Source organism: Pinus tabuliformis, chromosome X, assembly GCF_031772625.1.
Source record: "Pinus tabuliformis cultivar Carrire ecotype Pingquan chromosome X, CPIR1, whole genome shotgun sequence".
Classification (NCBI taxonomy): Eukaryota; Viridiplantae; Streptophyta; class Pinopsida; order Pinales; family Pinaceae; genus Pinus; species Pinus tabuliformis.
Genome location: NC_142308.1, coordinates 332,167,347 through 332,183,833, shown reverse-complemented (window position 1 = coordinate 332,183,833; position 16,487 = coordinate 332,167,347).

Sequence of the window (16,487 nt, the reverse complement as noted above, 5' to 3'; positions counted from 1 at the left end):
AAAAGATAAATATAGACTAGTAGATCACTTTCCGATGAAAGAAACGATGACATGACTGACATGATTCATGAAAGAAAGTGATGGATGGTTGTTTCCCTACCAAGAAGTCACAAAATATGAAGGCTCCATAATATTAAAAATGAACTTCATGACATCGATAGAGGGAGCCATACAAGCAACTGATAGTCCCATAATCTCCACATAGAGAAGAAAGTTTATGGAAGTAAGTCCCTGGTTAGGAGGGAGCTTAGTCAAGTCCCTGGCTAAGATAAAAATTGAGTACATTCCTTTTATGGGAATGGATACATTCCTTTAATGGGAATGGGTACATTCCTTTTATGGGAATGGGTACATTCCTTCATAGGAATGGGTATATCCTACCTAGTAGAGAGGGAGAGATAGACACGTCATTCTTGTATTTTCTTTGGGAAGAAAGAATGGAGGAGTGGATAAACATTTGGCATCCGATACTCTTTGAGGATGTGGTAGGGAATCCAAGGTAAGAGTAGTCGTAGAGGACTGATATTATTTGAGGAATGGGAATCCAAGATAATTAATAGTCCTTGATACCTTGAGAAAACCCAGGTGGGGTATGTTCCTTAAGAGGCAATGATGAAGGTGTTTGTAAATCATTAGTCTTGCCAGCATTGTGCTCTGATCTTGTGGAGAGATAGAATTATTAGTCAAGGCCTTTCTCTGTGACAATGTTGGATAATATGATGCTAAATAGACAGGTTATCAATTTGAATCTTCTTATGAGAATTCTTCAGATTAAGAATGTCCAAGTAGCTTGTATCGATTATGAATACCTCCCTAGTTAAGAGGGAGTGTTAAAATATGTAACTAGGTTCGGTATTCATAATGACATATGTAGTCATGATTTTATGTATTTGATGTAATAAGAAATAAAATTTATTATTATTGTTCTTGAGGCATGAGTTTCATGCTCAAGGAAATTTATTTTTAGGTCTAGCTCCCATTGTGAGCTCCTAGGGGTTGTCACTGAGTCTACAAGTCAAGAAATTCATTGTCATGTATGAAAGACCCTTCTTGGGATTGTTACATACTGTAAAGAAAAATTATTTGAGTCAAAATAGAGTCGACTGACCCCCCAAGACCAAGTTTAGATGCAAGCTTCAAGTAATCCTTCAAAAGAGCTAGTCAGCCTACCTTAGAGGACATGTAAGCCTATTAAAGGACCCTAGGAATCTTGTAAAAGGGAGGACTCAACCTCACTCAAAGAAACATTCACTAAAGCAAAAAAAAGTTTGATCAAGACAATAAAATAAGCCTCGTGCCTAGAAAAGAAAGGAGAAAGAAGATCAAGGCATTCTTGATCTATTTTGGGCTAAATACCTCCACATGTGTGAAGGTTAGGGCATCATTTTGTAGCAGAAGAAATCAAATTGCAGTCACTCCAAGAGAGAAAAAGTTTTGGGTCAAAGAAGGTCTATCTAGCAAGTTGAATTACCAAGGAAAGGGAGGATGTCCAAGTGAAGTAAAAGGGAGGTAATTACGTCCATATTCAAGCCACACATGTGACCTAAGGTTTCTGCAAAAGAAGCCAAAATTGCAGGTCTGCAACAACTAGTTGAAATTCTGAGTTAGGGCTGAAATCTGAAGCAATAGAATAAGTTTGATCAACGTTGACTTGAAGGAAGAGAATTTCATCAAGAATAAGATTTGGCATGGTCTTGGAGGGTTTTTTGATCAAGGGTCTAGGTCTTGGAATTCGTCAATTGAAGATTCTATAAGAAGAAGAATTCATGTGGGTTTTCCTCTCAAAGTTGGAGAGGTTCTGGCCCTGGTTGATCGCCTATATCTTGTGTCCTTTGTCTTATTTTTCTTTATGGTTTGTTGGTTGTTTGATGAAGAAAAACACTAATATTAATCAAGAGAAAGAAGAAGTGAATTAAGTGAATTAAAAATACATTACAAACAATTATCACAAGCTGAGAAATCACCTACACTTTCTACCCCTAGATTTCTTAACACTGGCCTGCAAACAACTTGTAGTTGTATACTTGCGTGTCTCTAATAACCATGCTGAGAAGAGTTTCTAGTTGTCGATGAAGGTTGATGGAATGAAGGAAATGAATCCTTGTCTTACGAAACTTCCCCAGATCTCGTACCCACTTGAGGCTTCTACCTCCTAACTCTGAATCCGAGAAATAGACATGATCCTCAAACTCTTTTGCCTCCAGATGGAGAATTTCCTTATAGACCTCTGGAGGAGTTGTTTCGACAAAATTGGCTACGGATTCCTAATGAAACAAACGTCGTCATCGCATCGAAGGTGACCCAAGAGTGCCACTCCTATGGCCAGGAAGGCATAGTTGAGGAGACATTGAGCTTATCTCTTGTAAGAGAATACATCATGGTAATCTTTGGAATGCACATAGTAATCCCTTATATTGAGGGCATGCCATTATTAAAATTAAGACTAAGGATGGTTTCCTATGAAGAATTGTGGTATGTATCTTTTTATGATTAACAATGTGTATTTTACAAGATATTTTGTATAACAATATAATTTTTTAATTTTTGGAAAATTTCCATTATTACAATTTTAATTTTTTATCAAATCTACCTATATCTATTTCTATATATAGTTTATTAGTATATATATATATATTTTTTAAAATTTGACCATTGTACAATATTATATATAAAATTATCAAAGTTTGAATAAGTTGGAATGTAAAATTCATTCATTATTTAATTGTCAATATAGATTATGAAATTGCTTAGTCTTCTCTAGGTTTTAGGTTCAAAACTCATAAGAGTGAGTTTAGGATGGAAGCCACTTTAGAAGAGTTAAACTATCTCAAGGAGCGCCCAAAATCAATTGAGTTTTAGACGATGCTAGTAATAGCATCCCACTATGGGTACATCGCTCTTCTAATTAATAAATAAATTAACCCGACATAAACTCAACCTGATTAAAAAAAATCCAAATTATTAAATTATATAATCATTTATAAAATTTATCATCAATTTTAATTTAAAAATTAAATTATGTATATGAACACCATTTCAACCATCCCTAAAAAGCAACTCAATTGGCCCATCGCAGTGATAATGGAATTTTATTTACTCAACTATTCTTGTAAAAATATATTCAAATATTTCATTATTATAAATTATATTTTTGAATTAGCATTTATATGGAATCAACCACCTATATATGAATACCATTCCAATAAACGTGTTTTGGAATCCAATTGACTACCTACTCTTATGAGACTTCTTTTTTCAAATCTTACTTGATTATGACTGCTAAACGTGCTTGGAATCTAATTGATAATTATATATGCGAGATTGCGTTTTTGAAAGCTTACATGATCATGAATCCATGAATGAAGTTATGGCCTTGATATTTAATTATAGCATAGAATAAAGTTAAAAGTGGATCTTGTTACGTGTCAATTAAATATACATAAAATAAATTATATATATATATATATAATAAAAATTATATATATGGTTTAAGTAGGTTGGTAAAATTGTTTTTATTTAGATAAAAGTTTTTTTTAATTAAAGAAATAAGTTAATAGTTTAAAATTTAGAGAAGTGAAAATCTATTTTTTTAGAGACTATCAGTTAGGAGTTCCAGGTGGTGTGGTTTTTCTTAAATAACGATGATGAATTACCATGCATTCGCTGATTGCAACCACTAATAATTGTTCCCATTGCTAATTTGATAATTGAGTTATTATAGATTTTCTCACTGTATATATAATCTATATATATATATATATATATATATATATATATATATATATGAAATTCACATAAAAATATGATGCTTGTTTTTAAATATATTATTAAATGATTGGATATTATTGAATAATTATTTATAAACCCATTGCTAATTTAATTTTATATAAATATAAATTGTTAACTAAATGTAATTTGGATGATTGAAGCAAATCTGGTTTTATATATAGAGTTAAAAATTAGATTAAATTTTCTCTTGGATTGGAAAGAAACAATTAGAGTAAAAAATTCAGCATGTCCAACAAAATCTCCCACAGGGCAGAATTCTTTTGACCCTAGAAAATTGTAATACCTTCAAAATGATGCTAGAGAGGCTCTTCGAGAAGGAGAAAATTACAATTCACAACCTTCATAGTCATGAATTAACACATTTAATTCAATGCGCACTTGCAAAGTGCAAAAGAGCAAAAATTAAGAAGTCTGAAACAAATTGCTTTCCGGTTAGAGCCAGAGGCGATCTGGGATGGGTGACCCCCCGGGAAGTCATGGTTACCAAGTGCAAGCCCCGGAAGTGATGTTTGATGTTATGTGATTCATTTCACTAGTTTCAATCCCACTTCTTCGCCCCTGTGAGCATCACCCGATGCAATGAGTGCTAAATGGACTATTCAAAAATCATGAGAAATTAGTCAGTTACGGCTACCTCTCATGGAAATGGTCATAGATGAATGAATTACTTAACGCAGTTGAATCCCAAAATGATATCTAATGCTTGGTTTGACAAAGAATGCAAAAAGGCAAGGAGAATGTGGAAAGAGTCAAACAAGGATAACATAAAGCTCAAAGCTTACAAGAAGTTATTAAGCAAGAAAAAAGTCGATTTCATGGTTTCAAGGAGGGAAGAACTAATCTTCCTTGGGAAAAAGAATCCCAAATTATTTTGGAAGGAGCTCCAACTGAAAAAGATACAAATTGGAAATAATATTACAGCTTCTAAATGGTTTGACTATGTAAGACAACTCTATGAACAGGTTCCCAAGGTTGACCCTCCCCCCTTGGTCAACACTGATATTGAACTCTTCACGGTACAAGAGGTAGACATGGGTATCAAGAAGTTGGGTGCTGGAAAATCAAAAGCTTAGCTGAACTCCAAGAAGAATATCTAAAGTGGGGCTCAGAGATTCTTGCACCTCACATTACAAAAATCTTCAACAACATCATACAACAAGGACTCCCCACAAATTGTACAACTAGTCTGGAAATACCTCTTTTCAAGAGCGGTGACGTCAATAATCCCTCCAATTATAGGACCATCATGATAAACCCTTTGTTTACAAAGCTATCTAGAAGTATGCTATAAAACAAAATTAGCAAGTGGGCAGAAGAAAGAGATAAGCGTGCTAAAGGGAAAGTAGGTTTTAGACCTAAACATTCCATAGTTGATCATTGTATAACTTTAAGGCACATCATTGAAAATTTTTGGGAGAAAAAGGAAGAAGTCTTTTGTTGCTTTGTTGATTTCAGAAAAGCGTTTGACTTGGTTCCTAGGGATAAGATTTGGCACAGAATGGAGGAACTTGGGGTTCCTAAACATTTGAGAGCAGTTGTGCATAGGCTGTATCAAGAGGTGAAAGTCAAAATTAGAACTTCAGAACGCATTTCTAAAAGTTTTAGAAGTGATATCGAGGTCAAGCAAGGTTGCCCACTGTCTCCTACCCTTTTTGGTTTATATATCAACAAGCTTGAGGAGTGGTTAAATTCACAAGGGGGTGATGGTATCTATTTGGGCAAGGTTGTTATAAGGCTTCTTTTGCTTGCAGATGACCTTATTCTGAATGCTAAATCAACTCTTGGTTTGCAAGAGCACTTACTATCCCTTGAGCATTTTTGTAGGAGTGTGGGGATGTAAGTCAATATCAGCAAAATGAAAGTAGTTTTTTTTTCCAAGAAAAGAAAACATAACCAACATAAGTTCTATTTTTAAGGCAACATTCTAGCAGAAGTTGTGGATTACAAATACCTCAGAATTGACTTCAACAAAAATCTAAGCTGGAATGGTTGCAGAAAGAAAAGAACATTGGGGGGTTGGAAAGCATTTTATGCTATTCAAAATAGGTGTAGAGAGGTAGAGTTATGGTACTAGAAAACCACTCAAAATGTTTTTGGGCTTCTAGTGATTCCGGTGATTCTCTATGGTTGTGAACTATGGGCCAGTAATACATTTGACATGTAGTGGAGACAAATTGAGAAAATTCAGAAGCGTTTGATTACAAACAAATTTAAGATTAAAAGTGCAGTTCCTTATGCTATCTTGTTAAGTGAAACAGGGATTGCTCCTATTGAAGCAATTGCTATGGTGCAAGTCATAAGGCATTTAAAAAAAATTGAGCAAATGGAAGAGGGTAGATGGCCTAAGGTTGTCTTTAATGATAGATTGTGCAAGAGGAAAAAAAATTGGATGCAGCAAAATAACAAATGGTTTAGTAACTGGGGTATTTGCTTGAATGCGTGTCCTATAAATAGTAAAGAGATAAAAGCTTTTGTTATGGAAAAGTTTCACAAGCATACTTGGGATAAGGAGCTAGGAAGAAATAAAAATTACTATATTGAAGTGTTTAATCCCACTCATAGTCATCAACCAAAAGCATAGATAGAGGCCAATATCTCTTGGAGAGCCAAAATTCTTATTGCTCAATTAAGGACTAATTCTCATCAACTCCGTTGTGAAACAGGGCGTTGTAAAATGCCAAAGGAAGTGTGGGAGGAAAGAGTATGCATTTTTTGTTCTTCCAGAAAAGTGGAAACAGAAAAACATTTCATTTTAGAATGTGAGGCCTTCAAACACAACAGAGAAAGTTATGCAGATATGTTGGCAGTTAGCTCTTGGGATAATATATTTAGCGAGGGGTTTGTCGAGAAGCTAGGAGCATTTATTTTGAAGCTTCACAGAAAAAGGGCCAAATACATCAAGCAGATGAAGAAGCAATTTATCCCATAGGCTATCTTTAGCCTCGTAGACGTTAAAATAACGTATTTCTTTCTTTATTTCTATATGAAATTGGTTGATTAGAATGGAAAATATGTTCTTTAAAGTATTATTATTGAGAATGACATTTCTATTACGTTGAGTTCATATATGAATATAATAAAAAAATAGATATTGATTTATTTCAAATGTTTATTTATAAAAACTATTGATTATAAAAGAAAATGTGTTTTTTAATATATTATTATTGAGTATATGGCAATATGAGTAGTGTAATTAATAGATGAAATAATTTTTTAGATTATTTTTTTTCCTTATCAATTTTATTCAAAATCTAGTAGAGATTTTTAAAAATCTTAAATTATAAATTTAAGTTATTTAATCTGTAAAATTTGAATGTTTCAGGGATTTTTCAAAATATTAAATCTATATATCTATTTAAAAGTGCATTTTAATTAAAAAAAAATCACAAACTTACTCAAAATTATATTACTAAATTTTGAAAGAAAATTCATTTTTTAATTAAACTAGACGATAAATAATGATTTATAAATCTATTACAAAATTGACTTCTCATCATGATATTACATTTATAATACTTTGTTCAACCAAACATGTATGAATCCTAAGTGATGATTTCACATGAAATCATAGATATAATACTTTTTCAAACAAACGTGCATGAATCCGTTGGCTATGAATGAAATTGTATATTTTAATAGCCATTGATGGAGTATATTACCAATCTGACTATGAAATTATATGTATGAATATTATTTCAACAAACGTGTACAATTCATATATATATATATATATTATATTATTTTAACAAACGTGTACAAATCATTTTCGATGGGGCGAGAAGGAATGAATTAATCGAGGGGGTGGCGAAGCCGTCGTGAAATGTAATGAATGTAGGAGACGTGCCCTAGTAATCCTCATCCAACAAGCCATATCTTTATTGGTTTAGATTTAATGCAACTTGCTTTATTCATGACGTCATTTTTTGTTTTATTCATGACGTCATTTTTTCTTTTTTGGGTTCTTTGTGTTTTTTTTTTCAAATAATTTTGATTGGCTTGTAAATATATATGAATGGTTTTAAGGTTACAATGGAGCTAGATACTAAATTGGTGTATGAAACCTCTTTGTTTGTGGGACAAGAGACTCATTTCCGCATAACGATTTGACTATTAAAGTTTACGAAGGCATAATACTCTACTCCTCTCTGGTTTTGAACCTATGGCCTCCTACAAGGAAACACAGGCTCTTAACCATTAGGTCCACTCAAGTAAATGTAGCCGCTTAGGTCCCAAACACTGGTCATACTCATGGATGTCGTAACTGGTTCCTTTACATTATACTAGCAGATGAAGACTCCGCTAGGTAAAGTTCTCTTAGAGAGGAATGATGCAAAGATTGAAATCTTGCTCATTGTTGGAATTGATGGCACATTGTTGCAATTGAAGGATATGGGTCATCATCTAGAGTGCAATGGGACCATTCTTTCACTAGGAACAGGTTCAAGTGCCATTTATGAAATTGAAGCTACTCTTATAGTGGTGGAACCCTTTGACTCTTCTTAATTTTTTGAATGAACACTTAGCTTCAAGCTCCTTTGTTTTTCTATTTTTTTGCCAACCTTCCAACATATGCAAGTCTAAGTATATCATACTTTGTAGTGTCTTCTTGTTATGTTTTTGTTTAACTATCATATTTTTTATCATTTTGAACTTGAACTCTTTTAAGACAAAAAAACCCAATGTTGAAAAATATAGCAATAAAATCTCAATTTGACTTTGCCTTGGTTAAATTGAGAAAAAATTGAATTTCCACATTAGCAAGACACAATTAAATTGTGTGACATGGCTCTTGTCAATCAATTAGCTTAGTAAATTCGAGTTAAAAGGTTTGGAGTTTAGTTAAGCATGTGCGATTGCAAATTTGTAGCAATTAAGGTCAGTTATTTCAAGTTGTTTTCAGTTAAACTAGTTCTAACTGTTGATAGAACTAGTGAAGGGTCAGTTGTGTAGTGGGACAACAGTCTAACTCAGTGATCATCTAGTTAACTGATCAATCAGCCCAAAATAGCTAGAGCATGTAGAGAATTCGAGTTCCCCGGCTGTGGTGGGGATTCCAAGGCAGTGTAACATCAATTGTAGTCTAGTCTTGAGTGTAAAGGTGTTGCATGCAGTGAAATGATCAACCTTGGGAATTGCACAATCAATTGGAGGAAATTTTCTAAATAATAGGGGCCTAATTCCTTAGGATTTGCACAAGGAAATAAGGGCTCAAGCTAAGGCAGAATTTGACTAAGTCTAGGTCAGAGCTTCTCATTGAGTAGAGAGATAGGTTTTTCACTTGCACATTGAGCTCAGACAGAGCTAGCAATTGTAATATATCTTTATTCATCTGATTTAATGCAATTAGGCTTAAGAGGGTTTTAACAATTGCTTTCCCCTAGAAAATCACTCTGCATGTATATTATTTTTTATTGAGTGTCTGAGATTGTTGTTCTAAATTATGAATTGAATTCCGCAGAGCAGTAGAATAGGATTGTGTCTCTTGATTTAGATTAACATTTCTTAAGAAATTGAAATTCTACACCATATTTCTACAAGGTATCATAGCATGATTCACATTATAACAAGAATTTAGAAGTTTTTTTTTTAGAAGGTTCGAACTTGCAACTTCAGTGTAGCAGGATCTCTTTAGAGTTGGGAAGATGACCTTCAATAGGCTGAGATTAGAGTATGCCTTGGAAGGCATCTCAAATTTCATTGCATGGATGGATCGCATGGAGGAGATGCTTGATGACAATGAATTGCTAGAATATTTCATGATAGACATTGCAAAGCCACCATCAGTTGATGTCCAGGAGCTAGCCCAATGGAAGAAAGATGTAGCCAAGCTAAGGAGAATAATATTGGAGGGAGTGTGAGACCACATTGTCTCAAATCTCCATGGGAAAGAAACTCCTTTCGCAATGTGGAATGCACTAACATAGATGTTTGAGAATAGCAGTGACCATAGAAAACTAGCCCTCAAAGACAAACTTTGAAATATCAAGATGCAGAAGAATGACACTATTCCGCAATATCTGAGTAGATTTACACAAGTTCATGATGAGCTTGGAGGGGTTGGTGTCAGTGTTGCAGAAAATGACCAGGTGAGCCTATCTCTTCTAGGCCTTCCCAAAAGCTGGCATAGCTACTAGGACTCGGTGAACAAGAGGGAGAAATTATTGAATTGGGAATGCTTGTGGTCTACTTTGGTACAAGAAGAGATTAGAGATGGAACTTCATCCAAGTGCGAGGATGAAGAAAAATTTGCATTGGTTGGAAAGGAAAAGAAGGGAAAAGGGAAGAAATCTCATACCAAACCAGAATCCAACCAAGGGGGCAAGAAGAAAGACTTGTCCAAAATAAAATTCTTCAATTGTCATGGATTCGGGAATTATGCCATGAAGTGTCCACACAAAAAGTCTAACAAGAAGGGGCCTATAGTAGCAGCAACTGGTGAATATTTGGCTTCATATTTCAAGCTTGACTTCACCCTTATCACATGCATGACCAGCACAGTGATGGGGAGTGTGTGGTGCTTGGACTTCGGTGCCTTGTTCAACATGACAGGGTGTATAGAGATTTTTAGTAACCTTGAGGAGAAATATCTTCATATGCATATTGAGCTAGGGGATGACGGAAGGTACATCACTAACGGGATTGGTACAGTAACCTTTAAAAGGGAATTGGGATCCGCTCTTCACCTCAAAGATGTCATGTGTTTTCCAGGCCTAAAGAAAAATATCATCTTTGTAGCAGTTTTGGAAGACCGTTGTTATGATATGATCTTCAACAAAGGGAAAGAATTCATGAGACACATAGCCACTGGATAGTTGAAGCAGATCGGGGTTAGTGTGAAGAACCTGTATAAAATTGATGTGGAAGATTGTGTTGCATTAAGCAGTAAGGTAGAGAAAGTGCAGCGTTGTGATGTCGATGAACTTTGGAATAGGAGATTGGGCCATTTGCATCATGGCACCTTAAAGATTATGCAACAAATAACCATTGGCCTCCCTAAAGGAGCACTTGAGAAGCAGGATGTCTACAAAGGTTGTACCTTGGGGAAGTATGTAAAATCCACATTCCATAGTGAGATAACAAAGCATATGCAATCTTGGAAAGAGACCACTCTAATGTTTGTGGACCTTTCTCAACAGCCTCCACTACCAGACATAAATATTTTGTTATTTTTATTGATGATTTCTCAAGGAAGTGTTGGATCTTCTTCATGCGGAAGAAGGATGAGACATTCTCCAAGTTTGTAGAATTCAAGGCACTAATTGAGAAAGAGACTGGCAAGAAGTTGAAGGCTCACAAGAGCGACAATGGAGGTGAGTATGTTTTGAATGACTTCAAGGATTTATATGAAAAATAAGGCATTTGAAGAGAGCTGACAACACCCCACAACCCACAACATAATGGGGTAGATGAGATAAAGAACCAGAGCATTGTTGGAGTTGCGAGAGTTATGGTAAATGACCAAGGCCTGGTACTACACTTGTGGGTAGAGGAATGTAACACAACAGTCTAGCCATCCCTCCCAATAGGTATTTTGATGATAATTTAAATGCAAGGATTGGGTTTATAAGAAATATCCTCCTCCTCAGTGCTTTCAATCTAGGTTTGTTTCTCAACCAATCAATGTGTTACATTTTCCACATTATTTAAATGAATATAATTCATAAAAATGTTTACGAGAGGGATAAACCAGAGGGGATGTCACAATCCCAAACCCCTTAGAGGAAAATTGTCCTCAGTATTCTGTATATGAACATAGACTAAAGAGAGAGCTTTATACATACATAGCTCTTTATATTTATAATTTAGTTTATATTCATAGTTGTGTACCCAATAAATCAATGGGTATAACACCCAATTAAATCAACCATTTTCTCAAGGGGCTATTTCTAGTTCACAGTGTTGTCAATGTGCTTTGTCCTAATTACTATCCAAAGTGTTTCTTTCCTCCAATGTCCATTCATGTTGTTCATTGTGGTCAATGCTTCTTTAGTTTATAGTTTCTGCTCATTGTTTCTTGAGACACACCCAATTTACCTCTGACTCTTTAAGACCAATTCATTTTCAATTTCTAGCATTCCCTTGTCTACTTCTCAGTCACTCGGGCGATCTAGTTCCTCTTCCATGTAGTCACTCACCTTCCAAGTTTAGACATTCCCTTCTTTGCTTCCCAATCCCACGATGATTTGTCCCTTGGAAAGGCTTCCTCGCATCAAAAAAGGAACCTTACTACCTTAACACAATCACATCAGTCATGGCACACCTCATGGAAATCATTACATAGAATTGAGTTCCAGTGTCACCACAATTTCTTTATTCCTGAAGTCTTCAACTCCAATGCATTATTGCACACTTTGATATCTTTAAGCTATTGTTGTTTACTTGTATCCAACCTCATATTCTCATGTTGGAAGTTCAATTTTCGTCCTACACCATAGGCATATGAATTTTTAAGAGATTCTTAATAAACACATACAATTGAGTACCAGTGTCACCACAATTTCCTTATTCCTGAAGTCTTCAACTCCAATGCATTGTTGCACACTTTGATATCTTTAAGCTATTGTTGTTTTACTTGTATCCAACCTCATATTCTCATGTTGGAAGTTCAATTTTCCTCCTACACCATAGGCATATGAATTTTTAAGAGATTCTTCATAAATAAATTTTCAAACAAATTTAAATCATACCTTTATTAGCAAATTTATTCATGAGGTGAATATTGCAATTTTAATTCACTTCACATCAAAACAAAAAATCATTAGAACTTAATTTAAAATTACTGCAATCAAAACTTTAAATGAGACTAAATCATGGTCACAATTATAAATTAAATTCAATAGTTGATACTTATATTTGGTTTCTATTTACTCCTTTGGTTCACACACCAGGTTTTCTAGACCATACAAGCACTCGCTAGTGTATATGCTCCCTGCAATATTTAACTTCGTCTTTAGGCTTATCTATATGCGTGTTTCTTAGCCCCAAGGCTGGGACTCAACATAGCTCCATTCGATCTTCAACTTTGTCTTCAAGCTCATCCATCTAAGCATTTCTCAACCCTAAGGCTAGCACTCAACATAGCTCTATGTGATATTCAACTTTATCTTCAAGCTTAGCCATCTAAGTATTTCTAAGACTGAACACTGTCACTCAGCATAGCTCCATGCAATAATCAACTTTGTCTTCAAACTCAACCATCTTAGCATTTCTTAGTTGTAATAGCCCTGGTCAAAAATCCATGTAAAAATTAATAAAGGTAAAATAAGACCTTGGTCATTGGACATGTACTCCAAGTTAAATGTTGGGAAAAAAAACATAGTGATGGGGATCACTTGTGATTAATTAATGGCTAAGGAAATTGGCAAAGGAAATGCCAAAGGCTAGGAAAGGCATGAGGTATTAATTGGCATTTTATTTATGAAAATAATGGAAATTGGGAGAAAAGTAATGTGAAAGGTCATAGGTTTCATGTGAGGAGGAATATGAAGGAAAATAATAGAAAATTGAAGAAAATAGAGGCTTCATTAATAAAAAGGTTTCTAAGGATCAATTGACACACTTTTGTCAGTTTAGTTTTGGATCTCCCTCTATTCTCTCTCTCTCATACTCCTAGACACTTGGAGTTTTCTTGGAACACTCTTGGAGGAGTGTGGCATACTTGGGATTTGGAGCACGAAGGCAAAGGAAAAGAAGAGAAGCACAAGAGGACGTCGGTATCAACAACTATAGTGGATTTTGTTTGCAGGTACCAAGTTTCATGTATGATTTCATTTCAAGTTTTGGCATGCATGGAATATGCATGTGGTTATTTGGTTATGATTTGTCATTGGCATGGAAGATTGCCTGGATTAATAGTGGTTTTTCCTGGCCTTTCCATTTCCTAGATAACCATAGTGCTGTGGGTTTTACTTTTGTTTTTTGTTTGGTTTTATTTTTCCTTTCCTTGTGGGTTAAGTTATTAGTTCTTGGAAGCCTTGGTTGAACAAATGCTCTGGAAGCCCTGTAACAACTTGGGTTGAGTTACTATTCCTAGGAGCCTTGGTTCGAAAAACTCTCTCGAAGCCCTTGGTGGGTTGAGTTACTAGTCCTAGAAGCCCTGGTTGGAAAAACCATTCAGAATCCCAATGATAGCTATGGGTTGAGTTACTAATCCTGGAAGACCTGATTGGAACAAATGCTCTAGAACCCTATACATCTTGGGTAGAGACCAATCTGATGATGGTTAGTGATTTCCAACTGTGAGGTGGAATCACTAGTTGAGGATTGAGGTGGTTTGAACTCTGGAAGCCTTGGTTTTGTTTTGATTGATTCGTTTTATGATATCCCACATTCATGCTTGGAATATGTCACATGGTGACTAGCTCAGAGAAATATTTGGTTCATCCTAGTCTATGGTCGGGTGGTTCATGGAAGTCCCATACCTTATCAGCTTATGAAATCATCAATAAGAGCTCTTTCTCCTTGGTATTGTTGGAAATAATACTGAGAGGGGGGGTGAATCAGTATTATCTAGAAATTTACCAAATCTTCCTTATTTGATCTTTTGAAATATTCTTGCATATCAGTACCATAAAACAATGAGCATGAATAAAGAAAATAGACAGTCACACCAAAGAACACAAGATGTAAGGTGGAAACCCAATGCGGGAGAAAAACCACCTGCTGCAATATGTCTCTATCTTCTTTCAAGAAATTCTTTTTACAATGATTTTGTACTGGTGCAGTCCTTTACCAGCACGCAGGCTGCAACCTGCAAAGAGCTACAACTCTTTCTCGTTTTCCAGTTTCTCCTGGAAGGGAGCTACAACCCCCTACTTCTTTTCATGAAGAATCAAATGATCAACAAGTATACAACAGATACAGTCTACTACAGATATCAGATCAGTAATTACATAAACAACCCAGAACACCTTATGAACAGAAATATACAGTCAACAGATCATCTTAAGACAGGGACGCATATTTTCTTTCTGTGGCCTGCGACTGGACGCAGTATACCTTATGCTGTTCTGCGTGCAGACGCACTGTTCCTTTTTGCTTTTCTGCGACCGACGCTCCCAGAAACACTATCGCGCCGCGTCTTTCGCTTCAGAGACGCACCCAATGCCACAGTCGCGCCGCGTCCTTTGCCTTAGAGACGCACCCAATGCTACAGTCGCGCCGCGTCCTTTGCCTCAGAGACGCACCTGAGTCTTTACTGTACTGCGTCCCGGCGCACTTTCCCTTCACTGAATCTGCGTCCCTTCAGATATAGAAGATAAGAGGACTTCAGAACCAACCCAAACACTTAGATCCACAGATCTGATCATGCGCCATATAGATCGTAGTCCATTAGAAGATTTGCCCTTATAGATTTGGACTAGATCACCCCAAGAGATGTTCCACCAAGATGATGCCCAATCCAAATGAACTCCTTTGCTTTATATAGGCAAGCTTCTCCCCAAAGCGTGGAACAATACCACGAGCCGACACCATAGAAACACAAAACCGTCGGCTAGATACCACACAAGAAACCCCCACGTGCTTTTCTCTGCCTTAAAATGTGTGCACTGAGCGGACGCACCTCCTGAACGGCTGGCCTGCGTCCCTGGACGCGGGTTCTGTATGGTATACCTGCAGGGACGCACTTGCTGAACATATTTCCTGCGTCCTTCTTGATTTACCACCTGAATGAGTTTGCCATCAAGGACAACACCTGAATCATAATGCCAACAAACTCCCCCTTTGGACTTGATGGCAACCACATAATCTTTAGCTTACATCATTCTCCCCCTTTGACATCAAGGGCAAAGGGTATGCTCCCCCTATGCTCATGCTTCTCCAGCTCTGTAACCAGAAATCCATCATGAAGGAGACATAGACATATTGCAGCTATTTCCAAGATCTCCTTCTCCATAATGCCAACAATGCATTATGTGCTCCCCCTGAGCCTATACCAGCAATAGGAAGATGATCAACAGTGAGATGATGCATCAACAACCCCCAGCTTTTGCCTGAGGTATTCAAAAGTGTCCCTGGGCAATGGTTTGGTGAAAATATCAGCAACTTGTTCCTTAGAAGGAACATACTCCAACTTGACCTTCTGTTCAAGTACTTGTTCCCGGAGAAAATGGTACTTGATTGGTATGTGCTTGGTTTTTGAATGCATAACCGGATTCTTTGAGATGCTGATTGCACTTGTGTTGTCACATAAGATAGGAATAGGAGGTGTACAAGTGATTTGATAATCCTGCAAAGTCTGCATCATCCAAAGAAGTTGGGTGCAACAAGATGCAGCAGCAACATATTCCGCTTCAGCTGTAGACAAGGCAATTGAACTCTGTTTCTTGCTGAACCAAGATACCAGTCTGGGACCCATAAAGAATGCACCACCACTTGTGCTTTTCCTGTCATCCACGCTTCCGGCCCAATCTGCATCTGTATAAGCATGAAGAGTGAGATCTGTATCTCTAGGATACCATAGACCATAATTTTGAGTCCCTTGAAGATATTTGAAGATTCTCTTCACTGCTTGAAGATGAGTCTCCTTTGGATTTGCCTGAAACCTTCCAACTATTCCAACTGCATGCATGATGTCTGGTTGGGTACCTGTCAAATATAGTAGACTTCCAATCATAGATCTGTAGGTTGGTTGATGTACTGCTGCAGATTCGTCATTTGCACTGAGACTACATCCTGTGACCATGGGTGTACATACT